This window comes from Lampetra planeri, chromosome 35 (assembly GCF_965212315.1).
Source record: "Lampetra planeri chromosome 35, kcLamPlan1.2.h2, whole genome shotgun sequence".
Classification (NCBI taxonomy): domain Eukaryota; kingdom Metazoa; phylum Chordata; class Hyperoartia; order Petromyzontiformes; family Petromyzontidae; genus Lampetra; species Lampetra planeri.
In genome coordinates, this window is record NC_136141.1 from 10787329 (window position 1) to 10808654 (window position 21326).

The 21326-nt window shown below is 50.4% G+C and overlaps 1 protein-coding gene across 6 annotated transcripts in view; it reads right to left on the reverse strand.

Moving 5' to 3' along the window:
• The window catches only part of RAB11FIP4 (RAB11 family interacting protein 4), a 65505-nt gene that overhangs the window by 33780 nt on the left and 10399 nt on the right, over window positions 1-21326 (reverse strand). Inside the window, exon 1 of one of the 6 annotated variants that reach the window (XM_078611193.1) lies at window positions 3463-3906. The exons of 1 other annotated variant lie outside the window; for it this stretch is intronic. The gene's annotated coding sequence lies outside the window, so the exon portion shown is untranslated. Of the gene's footprint in view, window positions 1-3266; window positions 3380-3462; window positions 3907-21326 lie in introns of those variants that run through there. 4 more of the 6 variants (XM_078611198.1, XM_078611194.1, XM_078611197.1 and 1 more) reach the window with 4 other exon arrangements.

The window sequence follows — 21326 nt, forward strand, 5'->3', positions numbered from 1 at the left end:
ACACGACTGTCAATGTAGCTCCTATATTGGTTGCAGGGGTCACGTGAACCGAACGCACGTATGGATTTGGAAAACATGATGCTTACACAAGACACATTGCAATCTTGAGGAATCGAAGTTTCTGTGCTTGTCCTACGGATGAACTGACACCTGGCCATGGGAACGTGGAATTTCCATTACCGACTCAGTGCCACCAACGGAGGTGAGCACTGCCCCGTTCTCGTCTTGGCAAGGAGACAGCGACTTTAAAAACCACGGGAGAGCAGTTTCACTCCAAGAGCCTTCGGGGATGAAAATGGCACAATTGATGCATTTTCCAAATGACGCAAAAACAAAGACGCATTGATTTTATTCCTGCGATTACAACACGTATAAATCTTTTTGCCACTGGTCGTTAAAGCCGCAGCAAAGATTTGCGGTAATAAATAACGAGTAAGAGGTTCAAAACAGCGAGACCGTTTCTAAAGGGATCCGGCCTCTGTTAGTGCCGTTCACGTGCTGTGCCGATCATTGACCGGCCTCCCAGCGAATGATTGAGAAGAATTCGCGGCACTCGCTCGCACATTAACGCGGTGCCGATCCCTCTCACACGTGACGGCAACTCCCCAACCTCAGTGATGCCGCTCGAAACCCCCCGCCCGCTGCCACCCGGCATCACGGCAGGGCCCCCACTTTGCGCACTGACGCCGCTCTAAGATGCTGCCCTAGCGCGCAGGCCCACACGGGGCCAGGGGGGACGCCACCAGTGGGAAGAGGGTGGAAATTAACCACGGGAGTCTCATAATAATACAGTCATAATAATAATACAGTCATAATAATAACGCGAATTCATAGATAAGCATACCGAAAAGTCTGAGGCACTTACACAGTTTTACTTCCTTGCGCCAAGGTCCATTGCATTCACACGACTACGCCACAGACTCGCGCTCCTATTCTGCTCTCATCTCTCAAACGTGGCTCTGGGAGATGTCCATCCCAACAGATGATTCCTCATCTCAATGATCCACTCAGACCATTCTCTCTCATCGTCGATATGTGTCCTCTCCGTGTCTCTGCTATAGCTGCTATCATGCTCATTAGTGCAGCTCTTCCTCTCCCCTCAGTAACAGCTACCACGACAGGCGCGCCACGCTGAACGAGCGAGATACGCTCCGCAAAAATGGCTCTGTAAGCAAAAACTCGTCAAGCGATCTCGTCGTTTTCCCATCGACTCCCTCCCATCTTATATGCCGAGCAACGTTTAGACCCCAAAATGTCCCACTCCTTGAACAACTTGTTTTTAACCTGAGAAATACAAATCATAATTTTAAAATTCATGGAATAAAATATCAAATGGAGCACTTCACCGCACGTGAAGAACCACAGTGCTGGCAGGGCGCCTGTCCTCAGCGTCTGAAATTAATTAGCTCCCCACCCCTCCCTACCCCCCACCTACCCCCTCCCCACCTACCCCTCCCTCCCCATCCCAGCCCCCCCCCACCGCTATGCCGTGACACTGAAGCTCCTGGAGGGAGCACAATCATAACACACCAGGTCAGGAGACTGGAAGCAGTAGAAACAATATGGGGGAATAGAGACGGGTTGCGATGACCTTGCATCGCGAGCACTCAAGGAATTCAAAATCGAAAATACGAATTCATACGGGAGGAAATCGATTAGCTATAAAGCTCTTTTTCACAGCTGTCCAGTAGCGGCACGGAGTCAGTACATTACCCGCGAGTACGAATCATCCTATCCTTACACGCCACTCGACTCCGACAAACACAATGGCTTAAACCACTCGTTATACTGTTTGCTACAAAGCATCACTTCAATGCCTTGGGTTGAGGTTACTTTTCAAACTGATGTCTGTTATTCTCTGCGAGGGGAATTAAGCCCAAGTAAGTGAATACCCAAAAGTACAGGCCCAACAAAAACAAAATCCAAAACCGCCAAGCGGTCAGCAACAAACTGCACTATTGCATGTGTAATACATTCGGATTAAAGCGCTTCTTGACTTGAACAAAGTTATAATAACTTCGAAAGAGAGACGCTGATGGGAGAATGACTTGCAAAGTGGAGCAGTGGGAGGGAAGAAGCGGACGTGAGGTGACGACCTGCAGTGTGGTGGTTGATGGGACGAAGTCGTCCGACTGCCCTGCTGATGAAATCTGTTTCAGGTTGTGGCTGCTAGAAACACGCACGGATGGACATTTCGGTCCGGAAGACCCCAGAGGCTTACGGCGAGATGTTAACTACCTCGCCCGGTAAACAGGCGGTCGTGGGTTCGATCCTGACCCTGATGCCTTGTATATTTGGAGTTTGTATCTTGTACGTATGTAAAACGTATTTTTCACCGTACGTAGCTAACCGTGCTAATCTGAGGTGCGGGGAAGGACAACAAACCAAACACAAAAAGCAGTTTAAAAGAAATTAGTTTCAATATAGATGATTAAAACATGCGTAGCGCCGGTGGCTTCATAATCTCAGAAGGAAGAGAGTTGCAGGCGGCCACAGAAGGTCGTGTGCATTCTTTCAACATGACGCGTTTAGAGTATTTGGCTACTGCTATACATTTACACGTGATAAGCCACTTCGCTGAGCTGCCATTGAAGGCCAGGTCGCTTCAGCAAAGAGCTATGTGGCTCAGTGGGCCCTTCCCTGGTAAAAAAAAAATTGTTTAAACTCGCCCTTATTTTATGTCACTTGGCGAAACAGACGCGAGTCTGTCTTGATTAAATAATTATTTAAGCTGTCTGTTTAAGTTGTCTGCAAGTTAAATTAGCTCGCACCGTGCATCATGCATGCAAACATATGTGCTTCGCACTGTAAACGACGCCGACTATGGTAATGTTTGCAAGCATTAAATGAATGTATGTGCTGTATCACCGATGACCAAATCACTCCGATTGCACCCAAGCCCGTCAGATCTCAGAAGCTGGGCAGGAGGTTTTGAGCCTGGACAGTGACCACGATGCGTAGAACCGGTGTTACGTTGTGGGCAGCAGAGGGTAGTGCAGCAAAACAACAGTTGTACGCTACTTCTATGCTCTCACGTCGATCGATGTTCCCCACCTATGCCAACGCCCACCGACCAGTGTGGTGAAGTATGGTTCAAGTAACCCTCACAACTGGCACGGTGTGCAGATGCCCTTCACAGGGTAGTGGACTGGCAAGAGAGATAGGGCTGCACGTCAGAGAACCACGGGACATGCGACTTGACCTTCTGCAGAAGCCTCCGAATTTGCACGGTTAGCTACGTACTGTGAGAAAGAAGTTCAACGTACATACATACGTACAAGCCACCTTGCGTGTCATCCTCCAGTCCGCCGCGACGCCGAGCAGTCTCTCACCTGCCCTAGTGAATTCCCTTCTCCTTCACACCCCCCCCCCCACCAACGTACTGCCAAAGCGCTGTGAATGAGTGGGCAGGTGGGCGAGTGGGCGGGTGGGCGAGTGGGCGGGCGGGTGGCCCCGTCGTACCTGTGTCTGTGAACGCGCCGAGGGTTTATCCCGAGCACCTGTCCCCGACCCGCGCGCGGCCTCTCCCTCCCCCGCCTCTCTCCGAAACGGCGCAACGCCACGCGACGTCTGCCTCCACCTCCACGGGTGGCGCTCGCACTCGCCCCGGGTTCACGGCACGGCACGTGACGGCGGCCAAAGTCCACGCCCGGGCTCGCCAGCGAGTCGAGGCGGTGCAGGCGGCGACGGTGGCGCTGCTGCTGACGGTGGAGCTGGCGACGCGGTTTAACCCTTGGCTTCCTCGCAGGACTCACCGTGAAACGGGGTTCCGGGGTCCGATGCTCGGACGGAGCAAGGACACCGGCGGTCGCCCTGACGCCGGCTCGGCGCAGCGAGAGCCACGGCGTGGAAATTCCACATTCCCGCTTCGGAGCCCAAACCGCACAGCTCCACCCCAGCCTCGATTCACGTCGATTCTTGCTCTCACAAGAAACGCGTCGAGTCGTGCGAATGAGAATCGACTATTCGTTATTAATGGGTTTAAACGCGTATTTCATGCTCGTAGTATATGTGTGGCTATTAGAGACCATAGGCTCGACGAATGAGACGAGTGGCATAGCGCCGTGGGTTAGCATGGGCCCCGGTGCAACCAATTCAATCGGGGGCCCCCTGTCCAATGCCCCCCCCCCCATTGCGCCTCCCCCCTGGGGCACCGGTGCTGTTGCACCGCTTGCACACGAGATCGCTCCGCCACGGAACAATACGGACGACACGGGGGCAAGGAATGGAGACTCACCAAGCCGTAAACATCGACTTCTTGAGAATTGACTCGTGACCTCAAAAGATGAGCCGCCTCATGGAATCGCCGAGGGAGGGTGGTGGAAGGTTTAAACCTTTCGTGGAACTCTGGCCCCGAGCAGAACCAATGAGTTCTTGACTGAAGAGCAAGATCCCGTTTAGTTTCGTCGACTGTTGGAGCCCCCAGCGAAGGCCGGGACAAGACGGTGCACACGAGAGAGGAGGTTGACAGCCACCGCCAGCGCCGACGTTGCACAACGTCACAACACCCCGTTGGGTACTCTTTAAGTTCTGAGTTCACCTCGAGAATTCCCAGGCCAGCCTCAGATCTCAGGGTGTCCTCTCGCAATACTCAGATCGCGTGTGGTAGACCAATGTGATCTCTCTCGGATATTTCAGCCGCCACTGATGCTGTGTTGTGACGGGGCTGAAGATGGAACCCAAGTGGCTGCGTGAAAAATTCGATCTCGCCTTGTGTTTCCTCGATCAGGGCTCCCATTGTTGACTGAGAGTGCTCTTACCAATAACATCTGGTGAAGCGGCAGTACGGTGTTTGTTTAGCGAGCCCGCTCAAAGCGGTCCAGAGTTCACTCGCGGGCGAACACATGCTGCTGGTTAATTGCCAGCCTGCAAGGCCAATAAACAAAGCAAAATATCTTACTAATTGACAATTAACCCTGGCTGTTGGGATTACAGTTTTGCAGAATTATTTTACAATTCTCAATAAAGCGTTCTCCAGTGACTGCAGGGTTCACGTAATTAACATGGCGCGATGTTAACTACCTCGCCTGGTATACAGGAGGTGTGGGTTCGATCCCGACCCTGACGCCTGCTGCTGTATTTGTGGAGTTTGCGTGTCTCTCTCCCCGTGGTTGTGTGGATTCTTTTCCGGGTCCTCCGGTTCTTTCCTCCACATTTAGAATCAACGTGATGATGGTGATCAGCCACTTCGTTGAGCTATAATCTGTGGCCAGGTCGCTTCTGAAAAAGAGCTATATAGCTCAGTGGGACTTACCCGGTAAAATAGAAAATAGTTTAGTTTACAAACAACAAAGATGTATGTGAACAAGGAAATTCTTGCCCAAGCAATATGAAGCGCGTATCGCGAGCCCAGAGAATCGGTGGCTTGATGCCTCGTCCACCCACAGACCAGACCGCAGGGCACCCACTCAAGCCACTACGATGGACCAGGGCTTGGTGGCATTTACAGCCGGGTCTGTTCCGGATCAGCAGCCTGGCACACCACATCCAGTATACCGCCCCTCGCGATGGGATGTGGCTACGAGTCGCGTGCCACCTACTCCAGCCTACCAGTGACCCATAACATAAGTGACATACATATATACACGCCACCCACGGTGGCAATGACTCCTACAAAGACAAAGATCCCCCGCATAGTCTTTAGCAGGCTGTTGGGGCAAGTGCTGCTGTTAGCAGGCACCTATGAGAGCTGGCACGTCACAAAAGGGGGTGAGTGGCCAGCAGCACGCCCGACCGCCTTTGTCTCCCCCCAGTGCTCATGTTTTACACATCGCACTACATAAGGCTGAGTCGACCTCGGGGAGGCCCAGGACCACGTCAGTTATTCATCACTGCTATTCACCGTGACTGGGAACTGAACTCAGGGTTTATCCCCCCCGCCCACGCCATATCCCTTTCCAACGTCTCCACTGCTCTGGAAAGAGAATAATTGGTTAATTGCTGATCGTTCAAACGCAACTTAATTATCATGGGACGCCTCGCCTCTAATGTTCCGTTTAATAAGCACGGCTTGGTGATATTAACAAAACAAAAATAAGAACATGACTCATGCTAACGCTGACGTTAATGACTGCCGATGCGAACTCGCTCTGAATACCACGTTGACATTCCCAGATAACTGTGAGCCACAGAGCTGTGAATATGTTGCAGCTGAAACTACTCCGTGGCTCACAACTGGGGCAGCCGAGACGCGAGGGGGAACGCCCCCGCGCCACGTGACGATTCTTGGCTCGACCGCAGCAAATGATGAGAGTGCTGCTGCATTAGGCTCGTTATGATTTGTACTTGAAAGTAAATTGTACAAGGAGAGGATTGGGCAAAAGGCACGTGTCTGCAACTGAACGAGGGATGCGAGCGTGTGTGTTCGTGTGCGTGGATACGTGCGTGCTGTAGGTGTGTGTTACATGAGTGTTTGTGAACGGGCGTGTGTGCATGTGTGAGGAGCGGTGGTGCAACGGTTAGCATGCTACGAACCCGGCGACCTGGGATCGATTCCCGCTCACGGCCAACCACGGTGACGATAATCTGAACCGGTCATGGGTGTCCCCTAGGTGAACTCGGCCTCAATTGAGTACCTGGTGCAATGTGTAAAACATCACTAGTCGGGAAACAAAGGCGGTCGGGTGTGGTGTTGGCCACCCACCCCCTCGTGTGCCGTACCGGCCTTCATAGGTGCTACTCGCTCACAGCACTTGCCCCAACATTCTGTTAAGGCTATACGGGGGATCTTTGTCTTCGTCATCTGTATATACGCGTGTTTAAAAATGTGTGTGTGAGTGTGATGCATCTGCCAGTCATCTCGGGCAGTTAACTCGTCTGTCCCGTGACCCCCTGTCAGTGAGCCTTCGACACTTCACGTGGCTTCAAAGTGCACTTTGTCTGGCACAAGTGCTGTGGTGACGTTACTGCCACTTCGTGATGAATGTCGCGGCTGTTGTCGTTGTGTGTCCGTATGTTTGTGCTCGCTAAACAGCACTTGCCCCAAAAGTCTGTCAAGGAAATGCGGGGGATCTTTGTCTTTGGATACGCGTGTCTTTGTGACTGCGATGTTGCTGGGTAATTAGGGTGCATCCCACCGCCACACCACCACCACCACCCAACCACTGCCACCACCGCCCACCCCACCCACAGCTGCTATCTCCGTGTCAATTTCCCGATACGAGGCCCGCGAGAAGCCCCCTCCCGCTACAAGCGCGAGCCCCGTGCCACTGGCACCGACTTCTCTCTGCCCTTGAAGCCAACCGCGGTCCCACACGGTGTGGCAGCCCCGGCTCCGGGACAGAGAACAGAGACGCTCCTCTCTGTAGACTTTAGGAGCTCGGTTTGAGCCCCAGTGAGGACTTCAGAGGAGCCGGGCATTGCCCTCGAGCTTTGCGGCTGCAACCTGCCGTCGTTTGCTCTCGAGAAAACATTTGCACGAGCGCACCACATCCCATTTCCTTTCCCAGCACCGGCACCACCTCCTCTCCCCCCCTCCCCCACCACGGTCCTCAGCTTCTTGTGTCCCCGCATCTCTGATTTGCACGGTGGGCTACGTACGGTGCGAAGGCAGTTCAATGTACGGTGCGCGTTCATACGTGGTCCCATCGAGGCTTCCGACCGCAGCGAAGCTAAACACTGCGCGATTACCCTGCAGCTCATTTCCAGTCAGATCCCCTGCGTGCTCTAGCGGACACGACAGGCGAACGTGTGCCTTACAATGAGCATCTTCCGCTTCCACGCGACCTGCACAGTAGCAGAACACGGGGCAACAGGTGCAGCTCCGCGATTCCGGACGTTCGCTTTCGAGATGTGGGCGATCGTCACGCGTGAGAATCAAGACTGAATCCACAAAGAGACGCATCGTTACATGCGCACAGTTCGCTGCACGGCACTGATACTCGCGCAGCCTTTGACACCGCGTCTGCCACAGAGCATACATGGGACATTGCTCACATGCATTTATTAATACGTTCATAACGCAACCAGTATGGAACTTAGATTTCTCCCGCGCTCTGCATGTACTTGCTAAGGAAGGAGGAACTAGGCTTCGGATTCCAGCAGAGGTGCCTGCATGGACGGCGACGAGCACCGTGACCCGAAGGGGCAAATTCCTGACGACTTGGGCCCGCGACGGAGCAGCGACGTTTGCCTGGTCTCGAGGCTTGACCTCCGAGGTGGAACGTACGATGGGACGGTGGGGAGAAAACTCAAATCGGCAGGGTGTCACACTTTTTCGGGCAGATCTCATAGACTATTTGCTGAGATACCGATTCAAATACAACCAAACTAACAATGAGTCATTTTTTTTCTATTTTGGTCAAAAAAATCCTCCATATTTCAAGAGCCTCAATGTACTGTGGTGAATACGAGACGGTCAGCCCTTGATAAATAATAATGTCATGAAGCAGTCCTTAAAGTGCGGCGTTCAGCTCTGGAGCTGCAGGTTGCCAATGGTAAACTGGACTTCCATGTTGAAATGCACTTCCATGGTCAACTGGACTTCCATGGTCAACTGGACTTCCATGGTCAACTGGACTTCCATGTTGAAATGCACTTCCATGGTCAACTGGACTTCCATGGTCAACTGGACTTCCATGGTCAACTGGACTTCCACAGTCAACTAGACTTCCACAGTAAACTGGACTTCCACGGTGAACTGCACTTCCATGGTCAACTGGACTTCCATGGTAAACTAGACTTCCATGGTAAACTGGACTTCCACGGTAAACTGGACTTCCACGGTAAACTGGACTTCCATGGTCAACTGGACTTCCATGGTAAACTGGACTTCCACGGTAAACTGGACTTCCATGGTAAACTGGACTTCCATGGTAAACTGGACTTCCATGGTAAACTGGACTTCCATGGTGAACTGGACTTCCATGGTGAACTGCACTTCCATGGTGAACTGCACTTCCATGGTCAACTGGACTTCCATGGTAAACTGGACTTCCATGGTGAACTGCACTTCCATGGTGAACTGCACTTCCATGGTGAACTGGACTTCCACAGTGAACTCGACTTCCACAGTGAACTGGACTTCCATGGTCTACTAGACTTCCATGGTGAACTGGACTTCCATGGTGATCTGGACTTCCATGGTGCACTCGACTTCCATGATAAACTGGACTTCCATGGTCAACTGGACTTCTATGGTCAACTGGACTTCTATGGTCAACTGGACTTTCATGGTCAACTGGATATCCATGGTAAACTGGACTTCCACGGTTAACTCGACTTCCACTGTGAACAGGACTTCCAATGGCCAGGGGTCGGCAACCAAAATAACAAGAAGAACCATATTCTTTGGGTCACGTAGATAGGTTCAAATAAATAAAAAATAAACAAAAAACTACGACCTTTCGATCGCAACACAAGCGGTCGTCATCAGGCGGAGAGAAAAGGGGGGTAAGCCTCGAATGCAGCTGTTTATCAAGGTTTAAAAGTGGGCGTAGCTCAAGTGTTAAAACGGAGTGGGCGGGGCACAAGAGGAACGGAATGGGCAGGGCACAAGAGCAGTGAAAAATTTAAACATTACAGCAGTTATGACTTAAACTGGTTGATAACGTCCTTCCAGTGATTGCTGAGCATGTACCCGTCATCTCGGTTGAAATTGTGTCTATGTATATATATGGATGGCTTACTCTTTGGTTCTTTCGGTAAAGTCACGTAGATAGAAAATTAATAGATCACGACGTTTCGATCGCAACACAAGCGACAGTCTTCAAGGGAGAGAGAGAAAGCTACTGAAACAAGGTCTGATGTAGTCCTGGGATGGGTGCAGCCTCAGGGTAAGAGGGCTAGAGATGGTCTCCCTGAGGCTGTGGAAGTGGCTGTTGTATTGTGAGAGATCAGTATGTCAATGCACAAGCTGAGTATGCCGCAGCATCGGTGACTTGCCTAGTATGTCGTAGCATCGGTGACAGAGCGAGAAGGACATCCAGCCCGTCAATACAAAGACATCCAACCTAATGATGCAACTCAGAGTCAGCTAAAATCACAGGAAAGATGGAAACATCACAGCAGGTTAAGACTTTACCTGGTTAATCACGTCCTTCCAATGATTGCTCAATTTATACCCATCTTCTCGGTTGAAGTTGTGTCTGTGTTTATATATCTGGATGGCTTCATGAACAAATCTCTGATGATAGCCAGTGGGTTTGCAGAGTACCTTCATCTTGGAAAAATCTATTTTGTGTGAGCCCACAGCGTTAAAACAATGATCCACAACGGCAGAGGTATTGGTCCCACCGTGCTTCAGATCTGCCTTGTGTTCGTGAACACGGTCCGAGACATGTCGTTTCGTTTCCCCAATGTAACTGCTGCTGCAGCCACAACTTAGTTTGTAGACACCAGGATATTGCATGTCAGGAATCACATATTTTACAGATGGGATCAAATCACAGAGTTTGTGTACTGTGTTGAAACGAACCTGTATCTTGTGTTTGTTTAAGATTTTGGAAATCTTTTTTGTAACCCCTGCTATGTATGACAGATTCTTATCCAATTTGAATACATCACCCCATACACCACAGCCCAAACACTGCCATTAGCGGACTCTCATCTCCTCAAGTCCAATCTGGCCGACACCAAGAAGAGATGTTCCCAAATTAGCCCAAACGCCACGAAACGTCTTCCCTCGCAACTTCGGTCGTGCACCCTTCTTTGGTATTCATGTCAGGCGTCAAAACATTGCCACTTCGAAATTAATTCTCCTTAATTCTCCGGGTCCTCTGGATTTTCCCTCCACATTTAGAAACGTGAGTTTAGATTATTTAAAGTAGTTGGCTGCGAGAAATGTTCACGTGACAAGTCACTTCACTGAGCTATCATTTGTGGCCAGGTCACTTCTGAAAAGAAGCTGATCGCTCAGAGGGCTTTACCTGGTAAAATAAGCATGTTTTTAGTGATTTGCTCACCTTTCCTATACTTAACACTCGTGTTTTGTTTTGTTTTTTGCAGTAACTTTCTGATCCGCCCCTAGTGGACTTCTGTGGAAAAGAGCTTTATAGCTCATCGGATCCCTGCTGCCGTGTGAATACAGATTCAGATTCCGAGTTCTAAAAATGAGCATGGCAGATGAGAAGACGAAGATGTGTGTGGTCGATGGCAGAACGTCGTGTGGAGTGTCGAGCGTGGCGTTATGACTTACTAAGAAGATGCTCATCGTCAGGTGCCTTGGGAGTGAGTGATGATCCTATTTTGTGCAATGTGAAAGACAAACGCGATTCATTCTTAATTTTCGGAGTGTACACTACAACTACCGGCTTTCAGCATCACCGATTGCCATCTTGTTAGACATTAAAATAGAAATGAAAAGAAATCTCTCGTCTTTTGCCCTTTCCCTTCGTCACGACGGCCAAGTTTAATGCGCTACACTTCAGAAACTCGGCAGTAATTCCATGATGCGCACACTCCGAAGGGGGAGATCGAGGTCCCTGGGCGGAGGAACACCGTTATGAACGCGGCGCACATCCCCACGCGGAGACCCCGGGCCTCACGGACATGGCGCGAGCGCCTGCGCGTGGCACCGCTCAGAGCCGCGGGGTAAATCGGACGACGTCGAGCAAATTAACCGCCGAGGTCAGCCTGCAAAATACTAGGCCGCGCATATATCTCTCTCCAGCGAATACGAGCCAATAACATTTTAAAATCTAGCCAGCGTAATAAGCTTACGGTTTTAGCCAATGGCTCTTAAGGGAGGGGAAAACGTAACGCAGCCATTGTGCACTGTATTATATTTGGCGTGTCATTAAATCCTCAACGAGTTGACAAATTGTTATGGCTCAATTCAATTAAACAATCTGTGTGCTCTTGGATCCTTCTTGGGTCGTCTCGTTTGTGCAGGTCGCGTTCGCATCATTCGCCTAAAACAGGGCTTTAATTCGGCCTGGAAAGGTTCCAATTTTCGCTGCAGTTAGAGTGCAAGATTCACAATCACAGATGAATGAGTTATAAACTCCGTTGGGGGTCGATTCAGCTCATCATCCCTCCAGGGTTGATACAGTGAGTACAACTTTGTGATCATTCAAGAGCAGTCACTCAACGGATGCAGCGTGCCCTGCCATAGAACTGTCATTTACAAAATTCTTGCTCTGCTGCTGGGTTAAGCAGAGAGGCATCATCCAAAAAACACTTTTACCAAGGCTTCAATGCTTTCCATATATATTTTTTTAAACAACACTTTTTTATTTTACCAGGTAAGGCCCACTGAGCTATGTAGCTCTTCTTCAGAAGCGACCTGGCCACAAATGACAGCTCAACAAAGCAGCTTACCATCAAGTGGGCATTTAGAGCAGCCAAATACTCTCAAGGCACGTTTCTAAATGTGGAGGGAAAAAACCGGAGGACCCTGAGAAAAATCCACGCAACCACGGGGAAGAGAGAGATATACAAACTTCAGCTATAAAGGTGTGAGAGTCGGGAACAATACAGCACCAGGCGGCCTACCACCCCGATGCGCCAATGACTGCATAGAGGAATCTACACTTGTGCTATTGATACCTAATATTGTATACAGCCAGTGGCGGCTCCTGCAAAATCTCTCAGGGGGGGCAAATGTCTGGATGATTTATAAGGATAAGGTCCACCCATGCAAAGGATAAATTAACAGCTTAAGCATGTAAAGGCAACTTCACTTATTTAATATTAATGAAAAATAAAGTGACTCTTACAATACATATTGTTTGTTTCTATACTCACTATTAATACAATCCACTCAAGTTTCTTTTATTAAAGATTCCACTAGGTGGCGACAAATAAAATTGTTGACTGAAACGTGCTTACGTATGATGATGTAAGCACGTTAGTGCGAGCCCTCCCGGAAGCCATAGAGAATGCATTGCAGCGCCCCCCGTTCGAAAAAAAACATCTTTGAATGTAAGTCTATGGGACCACTCGGGGCGATTCTCAGCCGGAGTGAAATCGCCCAAAAAGAGGCGGTACTCCACAGAACGTGACATGACGCTGATTGGACTATATCCAGAGGCACAGTGACAGCTAGCGTGACTCTGTGGTTGAATGACATTGGTGGTGCGTCGCCCAATCGCCCTAATGAAGAAACCGCCGCTGTATACAGCCACCTGACATTGCCATAACTAAGGAGCCACCTACAATAGCAGCTCTTGTTCAAACTATTTACAATCGATGTCTCTTGCCAGGAAAACGGAGCAACATTAAATCAATAGTACACGTGCACATTGTGCGTTCAGTTGATGCAAGGCCTGCGCACTGACCGCAGACGCACAGCACGGGGTTATCTGGGATCGCTGCTCGAGACCGGAGAAAACGAAACGCCTGTGGGTTTGGCCGCCCATAGGCAAATGCCTAAGCCATTAGCAGGCGGCCAAGCCACAAAGTAAATGCCAGGCCATTAGCAAACGTCGGGCCATGGCTGTGGCGGGGTTTTTAATCACAAGCCCAAAAACCCGAAAATTCAAGTGGCAAGAAACCAACAGCACTTTCAAGGTAGAGGGTTTTTTTGGATTAGATCACGTAAATATTCGTGTTTCATTAAATATGCCACCACCCGACACGGCCAATGAGTAAGATTTGTCATGTAAACAAAACATGCCAATTCATTGCGAGTTCAGAACACCGGTGTGTTGGAGAATAGAAGGGAAAAATCGGTCCACACGACCACAGGGAGAGACACCGCAAACTCCAAATATGCAGGTGTCAGGGTCGGGATCGAATCCACGATATCCTATATACCAGGCGGGGCAATTAACATCTCACCACCACGGCACGTTAAAGTAAACTGACTGCAATGAGGTGGGAATGGGGTGCTCCACGCCGGGTAGGACAGCACGATTTCCCAACATCTTTAAAGTTTACGTCCAGTAGAATTTGCTGTGCTTTGTTTGGCAGCAGTCGTAATTTTGTTCAGAGCGAATCCAAACTTCTCTGATGCCCCCTTAGCCAGATCACTAACAGAAGCCACTCCAGGATGGGTCAGAGGAGATTGCTGTGCCAAGCAGATGTATTATTTTATTATGGATAACAATATCATTGTTAAACGTGATGGGAGAAAGATAAACTGTAGAATTGTCTTCTGTGATATTATCTTTGACTAGGTTTTTGTTATTGAATGAGACTAGGTTTTGTCACCCCGATCAAGAATTATGTTCAAGTCGGTGATGATTAAGAGTGAAACATCTGCACGTTGAGCAGCTCAATGTCTAATACTCCACTGTCAGCTTGGAACTAATGCATAAACACTCATTACATTGGCTGAAAATATCTTTACCATATAGTGGACTGCAGAGCTCGGGCAATTGTTGATGGCGCCGGCCCCGTTTCCAGGATACCATCAGTGGGTGTTATCCTGGAATGGGTAGTATCCCTTACCATCAATGGGTGAATCCTGGAATGGGTAGTATCCCTTACCATCAATGGGTGAATCCTGGAATGGGTAGTATCCCTTACCATCAATGGGTGAATCCTGGAGTGGGTAGTATCCCTTACCCTCAATGGGTGAATCCTGGAATGGGTAGTATCCCTTACCATCAATGGGTGAATCCTGGAATGGGTAGTATCCCTTACCATCAATGGGTGAATCCTGGAATGGGTAGTATCCCTTACCATCAATGGGTGAATCCTGGAGTGGGTAGTATCCCTTACCCTCAATGGGTGAATCCTGGAATGGGTAGTATCCCTTACCATCAATGGGTGAATCCTGGAATGGGTAGTATCCCTTACCATCAATACCTTTTCCTAGACTTTGCACTCTCCTACCGTGCTTTTGTGTTGTTTGTTGTTGTAACCTTCTGACCCGCCCCTAAAGGACGTCTGTAAAAGAATTACTTTGTAGCTCATTGGATTCTTCCGGCAGTACGAATAAAACCGGCTGACACGGCTGGTTCCGAACCCGGCTTCTGTCCTCCCCACAACTTTAAGCCGGGGGCCTGAGCCGCCACAAGTGGACCCAGGGTGGACGAGCATCCGGTGGTTCAACAAAATGTCGGGATGGCGATGGTGCGTTCTGTGTTGCGAGTCGAACCGTTACTTAGTCCATAAATAATCCATATTCAATTGGTGGTGGTGTTGGTGCTGCTGCATTGGCAGTGGCGCACAAGCAATAAATAATGACAACAACAAACTCACATTCGTCAAAACCGTGGTCATGATATATGTAATCAGTGACGTTTCGGGCAATGACCCTTCTTCCCCACACCTCCGATTATTATACAGTGCATGGTCGGCTACGTATGGTGCGAAAGAAGTTCAACATACATAATGCATGTGCTTTCAGGCAATGGCCCTAAACGTCGATAATTACAAATCCTCTAAAACAATGCTTGATGGCCTTCTTCTAAATGATAGCCATGCGCATTATCAGGGGGATTTAGATTTTTATTTTATTTTACCAGGTAAGGCCCACTGAGCTATGTAGATTTTTTTCAGAAGAGACCTGGCCACAAATGATAGCCCAATGAAGTGGCTTATCACGTGGAAATGTATAGCAGCCAAATACTCGAAACGCGTGTTTCTAAATGTGGAGGGAAAAACCGGAGTGCTCGAAGAAAAATCCACGCAACCACGGGGAGAGAGAGACACAAACTCCAAATATACAGCAGCAGGCGCCAGGGTCGGGGTCGGACCCACGACCTCCTGCATACCAGGCGAGGTAGTTAACATCTCCTAGCCACCGTGATGATGATGAGAGAGAGAGACACGGAAACTCCACATATACAGCAAGCGCCAGGGTGGAGATCGAACCCACCGACCTCCTGCATACCAGGCGAGGTAGTTAACATCTCCTAGCCACCGTGATGATGATGAGAGAGAGAGACACGGAAACTCCACATATACAGCAAGCGCCAGGGTGGAGATCGAACCCACCGACCTCCTGCATAACAGGCGAGGGAGTTAACATCTCGCCACTGTGGCGCCCCAATGCGTAATGTTTGGACTCTTAGGGTTGGTCATCTGAGGTAAAAAAACGAGACTTACTTTGGGATGACAAAGAAGAACAAGACGATCTCTCAACACCGCAAGAGAGGAGACCCGCGGGTAACCGCGCAGTGTTCTATGTGTGAGTGGTGGTGGGGGGTTATTATGCAACCGACGACAGCCCTGACAGTTACCGTCCCAAGACAGCGCGACCTCAAAGCGAGAATGATCTTGGGGGGGTGGGGGAGGGAAAAAACGAGGACAGTGAGAAACCCCAACCAATGTGCTCTGGCCTCAGCTTCCCCCAGGTCAGCGCTTCGCAACGGCTGTGACGCGGCGACGACGACAACAACAACGGGCGCCGTTCGCCAACAAGTGGCGCCGACGTCCCCGCGGTGCTCGTGCCAGGCTAGGTGCACCTGGATGGCATCACGTGAAGTGTGGAAGGCGGCTCGCTGCTGGCAGGAGGTTACGGGACAGATCCAGGAGGGAGCACCCATCTGTGCTCCCTACTGTGCCAACACGAAGACAAATATCCCTCATGGAGCCTGAACAGACCTTTGGGGCAAGTGCTATCTGCGAGCACCTATGAATGCCTGGAAGAGCACACGAGCGGGTGCGTGTTCAACAACACGCCCGCCCATCCGCCTTTGTCTCCCGAAGTGGCAATGTTTTTACACATCGAAACCATTTGAGGCTGAGTCGACTTTGGGAGACCCAAGACTGGTTCAGACAATCGTCTCTGGTGTTAGCCACGAGCGGGAATCTAACTCGGGTCGCCATGTTCGTAGCGCAGCGTGCTTCCCGCTCCCCTACCGCTCCCCACACACGCATCATCAGCCACCATCGATCCACTGCTGGATGAAGAGCTCACGGTGGTTCGTTGTGCCGCGAAGATCGAGCAAGCTCGAGGGTGAGCGGTGCGGTGGAGTGAGAGCGGTTGAGACGCACTGCTCGAGGTCAACTCAAGTGCAGCCTCATCAGACGACACCCACGGCTCTAGAATTGCCCTCGTTGCACAGAACAAACGCGTGCAGAGCCCTCTTCCTGCTGCAGACGGAGCCTCGGGAGTCACCGAGGCCACGCTCGGCGAGTGAACGAGGACGAGAACGACGCTGCTGCTGCTGCTGCCGCCGCCTGACAGCTCCACACCATCAATCCGTCTTGTCAGCGCTCACATTCCCCAGTTTGTAACTCCATTGCAGCCAATGGCCAAACCACGTGAAGTGCACAGGCCTCTTCAGATCTCTGGCAGCTAAGCGGGAAATGAGACTGAGAAGCACTCCGACGCACGTAGAGTCTGTTCTCCTTTAACGCTGCATTTTCATAACGCCAATTGGATATAGCGCGATGAATGTATGAGGAAACACATTTTTTGTCACACGGATGCGAATTGGATATAACGCCTCGGCAGAGCATCGCACAGGGCATTGAGGGATGCTGCTGGATGCTTCGAGATGCTACCCAAGCGCCTCAGTCTTTGTTCGGCCTGCATACGCATCTCACGTGTTATCGCGGACTGTGCTTTACCCCCACATTACATATTAATTTAATACAACGCGATTTTTCCACAAAGAGGTGTTGTTCAGGAACTACCGCCAAGTTATAGGAGTATGTTGAACTTCTTTCGCACCGTACAAAGCCAACCGCGCTAATCGGAGGTGCGGGGGGAAAGACAACTAGGGATGTGTGACCGTTGTGCGTCACGGGTTGTTACAGGCTGCGTGACGATGTGGTGGGCAGCAGAGGGCAGGGGAGCAACATCCGTCATCCTGCACGGCTGTGGTCCCACCCACGCACATGGTCAAAAAACCACACGCACGCAACCGCACACAACGTGCGGAGACCTTCATCCAGCAGTGGATTGACAAAGAGCTGCACTGGACATGTCCAGTCACAGGGAGTGCAGCCTCTCACTCTCGGCCTGGAGGGCACGACAAGAACAAGTACCGCCCCCAGACGGCCCCACAGGCTGTGTGTGGGGGCTACCGGTGGCGAGGAGATGTTAACTACCTCGCCTGGTATACAGGAGGTCGTGGGTTCTATCCCGACCCTGACGCCTGCTGCTGTATTTGTGGAGTTTGCGTGTCTCTCTCCCCGTGATCTCGTGGATTTTTTTTTCTGGGTTCCCTGGTTTTTCCCTTCACATTTCGAATCAACGTCACGCGTTTAGAGTATTTGACTACTGCTCTACATTTCCACGTAATAAGCCACTTTGTTGAGCAATCATATTTGGCCCGTCGCTTCTGAAAAAAAGAGCTATATAGCTCAGCGAGCCGCCTTACATGGTTAAATTAAGTATATATAGTTTAGTTACGCGTAGCGGACACCGAGACTCACACGGGGAAGCGAGGAACAGCTGTGACTCGAACTGTGCACGTGTGCCGCCGATATAGCGAGCAAAGTCACAAGCCGTCACGAGTCGCCACGTAAATCATGAACCCGACGACTCGGAGAAATCACGGCTCATCACGTCGACTTCTAAGGCTTAATAAGTAAACCTCTAACTATCCATAAGAGGTTCGTTTTTTTTTGGTTTAGATCGCGAAAATATAAATGTGTCATTAAAACCCGCCACCACCTGACAAAGCCAATTCGTCAGGTTTGTCACGTAAACAAAACGTGCCAATTGGTTACTGTTTCAGCGCAGCGGTGTTTTGATGAGTAAACCCACAATATTTACAATTCGAGTGACGACGTTTCGCCGGTAATTTCAACAACCAGCCTCATCAGGCGACTCTGACAATGCCCACAAAGAGCAAAGCTGCCCCCCCCCCCCCCGGTTCGGCAAGCGTCCTATGAAGTTATTTCAGTTTGGCCAAGGTGGCACAGCGGAAGGCTGCGAGCTCACATTCTGGGTCGGTTGTTGACTCAGCACATCGTCCATCAAGGGTTGAAGTCAACGATGGCGGCTGTCTAATAGGGAGACTCGCCGCCGCCACAGAATGTGGAATTCCCACCACTGGATCTGCAGGGCTGTAAACAGGAGATAAGCACCGTTGCTTCAATGCTCATTTCAGCAGGAAATCACTTTTGACTTCACCCAGCCAGGCGGCTCTATGGCAGACTGCCAGGGAAGGCGAACGTGAGTTTATAATATCCAGGATCAAATCGGCCCATCATCTTTGGTGGGCGGGGGGGGTATAACATTCATACCACCTTGTGGAAAGTGTGTAGCGTCCGTCCTGTGGAGAGAGAGCACAAACTTTGGAGTGGAGAATTCCCATCGCTGGCTGATGTTGTTGTAACGTTCTGACACTGTGCCCACACTGGACATCTGTGAAAAAGAGCTTGATAGCTCATTGGCTTCCTCCAGTATAAATACAGATTCCGATTCTGATGCTGGATATCTGTTGGCTTTTTAAGCCAATTTCTAAAGGTCTACACTGCACTACTGTTTATCTCATTTTACCAGGTAAGGCTCACCAAGCTATGTAGCTCCTTTTCAGAAACGCCCTGGCCACAAATGACAGCTCAACGACGTGGCTTATCACGTGGTAATGTATAGCAGTCAAATATTCTAAACGCGTGTTTCTAAATGTGGAGAGGAAAACCGAATGACCCGGAGAAAAATCCACGTGACCACGGGGAGAACACGCAAACTCCAAATATACAAGCGCCAGGGTCGACATGGAACCCACGACCTCATGTATACCAGGTGAGGCAGTTAACATCTCGCCACCGCGGCAGCCAAATGCACTTGAACGCCACTGCACAGGACTGTGTTAGAAGCAGCACTGTGGAGATCCCATGGCTGGTGATGATCATCATCGTCATCATCTTCCACTGCAGGATGGTCTCCCCAAGCCGCCGCCATCGACATCCATGATCCTGCGATGTAATAATACACTAAGGCGCCTCCATCTCCTTATTTTACGTTCCCTCAGACGCGCTCCATACCTGGCTTGCCACCATTGTCATTATTGATGACGGCGACGTCAAATTAGTCGGCTATTGAAGAAAATTGGGTTTACAAGATGATAACTGGAGTGCCATTGTAAAAAGGATCAAAATGTCTTAGATGTGAATTCACCATTTCACGAACACCTCTTGCGATCGTGCCGAGCGGCGCCGACTCTCCCCGCGGCCGGTGCTGCGGCGCCGACTCTCCCCGCGGCCGGTGCTGCGGGGCACACGGGCAATGGGACGAGGAGGCGTCGCTCGTCGTGAAACGCCGACGTGCCCGGATGCATCCACGATCGTAATCAATTTGTGAGAAAACGCATCGATATTTCTACAGCATAGGACATTGCGTGGTTTTTTTATTGTTGTTGTTGTTGTTGTTTTATGCCCGCCAAAGCCCAATGTGACTGAAATAAGAGACAACAAATGCCTTACAATCTTCTTGAACCTTGAGATTTTATTTTAAATCCATTTACAGACGCAGAAATCCTGACTGAGAGAGAGCATTGACGTGGAAACACTGGCACGAACTTCCTCCTGTCCCTTTCCTTTCCCCAATGTGTCAGTTATCTTCCCCCTTACCCCTCCCCATATAACACCTCCATGTCCACACACGTGGTCCCCATCTGGGTGGGGCAGTGACACCAATTCTCCCCCTTCATTGGGAACCTGTCACACCAAACTCGGGCTGCTGCTGTTCGCAGAGCTTCTTGTTCTCATACTTCACCACACTGGTCAGTAGGGGTTGTTAAACGAGTGGCAGCCCAGGACCCAATAATACAATCGCTCACCATCGTTGTCAGCCGTGGCTGTGAATCAAAATGGAGGCGCCGGATCCGTGGCACCGTGCGGCGTTAACCATGGTGCCACCGCTCCGTCCCTGCTGCTTTACCGCAGAACTCCGCTGTGAAACGATCGCGTATGAATTGGGGGGCCCAAGTAGCCATGGTATTCCCAAAGTCCGCGGGATTCCAGCCGATGTCGGCACGGGTGGAATTAGCATCGTGGGGAGATGGTCGCGGGGAGGGGACCCAGTGTGGGTGAAGGAAGCTCTCCCTCGGCCCTGGAGAATGACAGCACCGCAACGTGTGTGAAGAGGAGCAGCGGCACCTTCATCACATCTCCTTACATTTCTTTTTACCAGGTAATGCCCGCTGAGCTATATAGCTCTTTTTCAGAAGCGACCTGGCCACGATTGATAGCTCAACAAAGTGGCTTATCACGTGGACATTTATAGCAGTAGTCAAATACTCTAAATGCATGTTTATAAATAAATAAAGCCAGAGGACCTGGAGAAAAATCCATACGATAACGGGAAAAACAAGCAAACTCCAAATATACAACAGGTGTCTGGGTCGGGGTCGAACCCACGACCTCCTGTATACCAGGCGAGGAAGCTCACATCTCGCGAGTCCACACTGTCCCATTGTTCTCAAACCCCACACTCGGCAATAACAATATCGCGTGCTCCAACCCGGGCCCTGACTTGCAGCACCACACCGTCTGGGACCACCTCTCCCGAAGCATATCATGGGGACCTTTTTAGC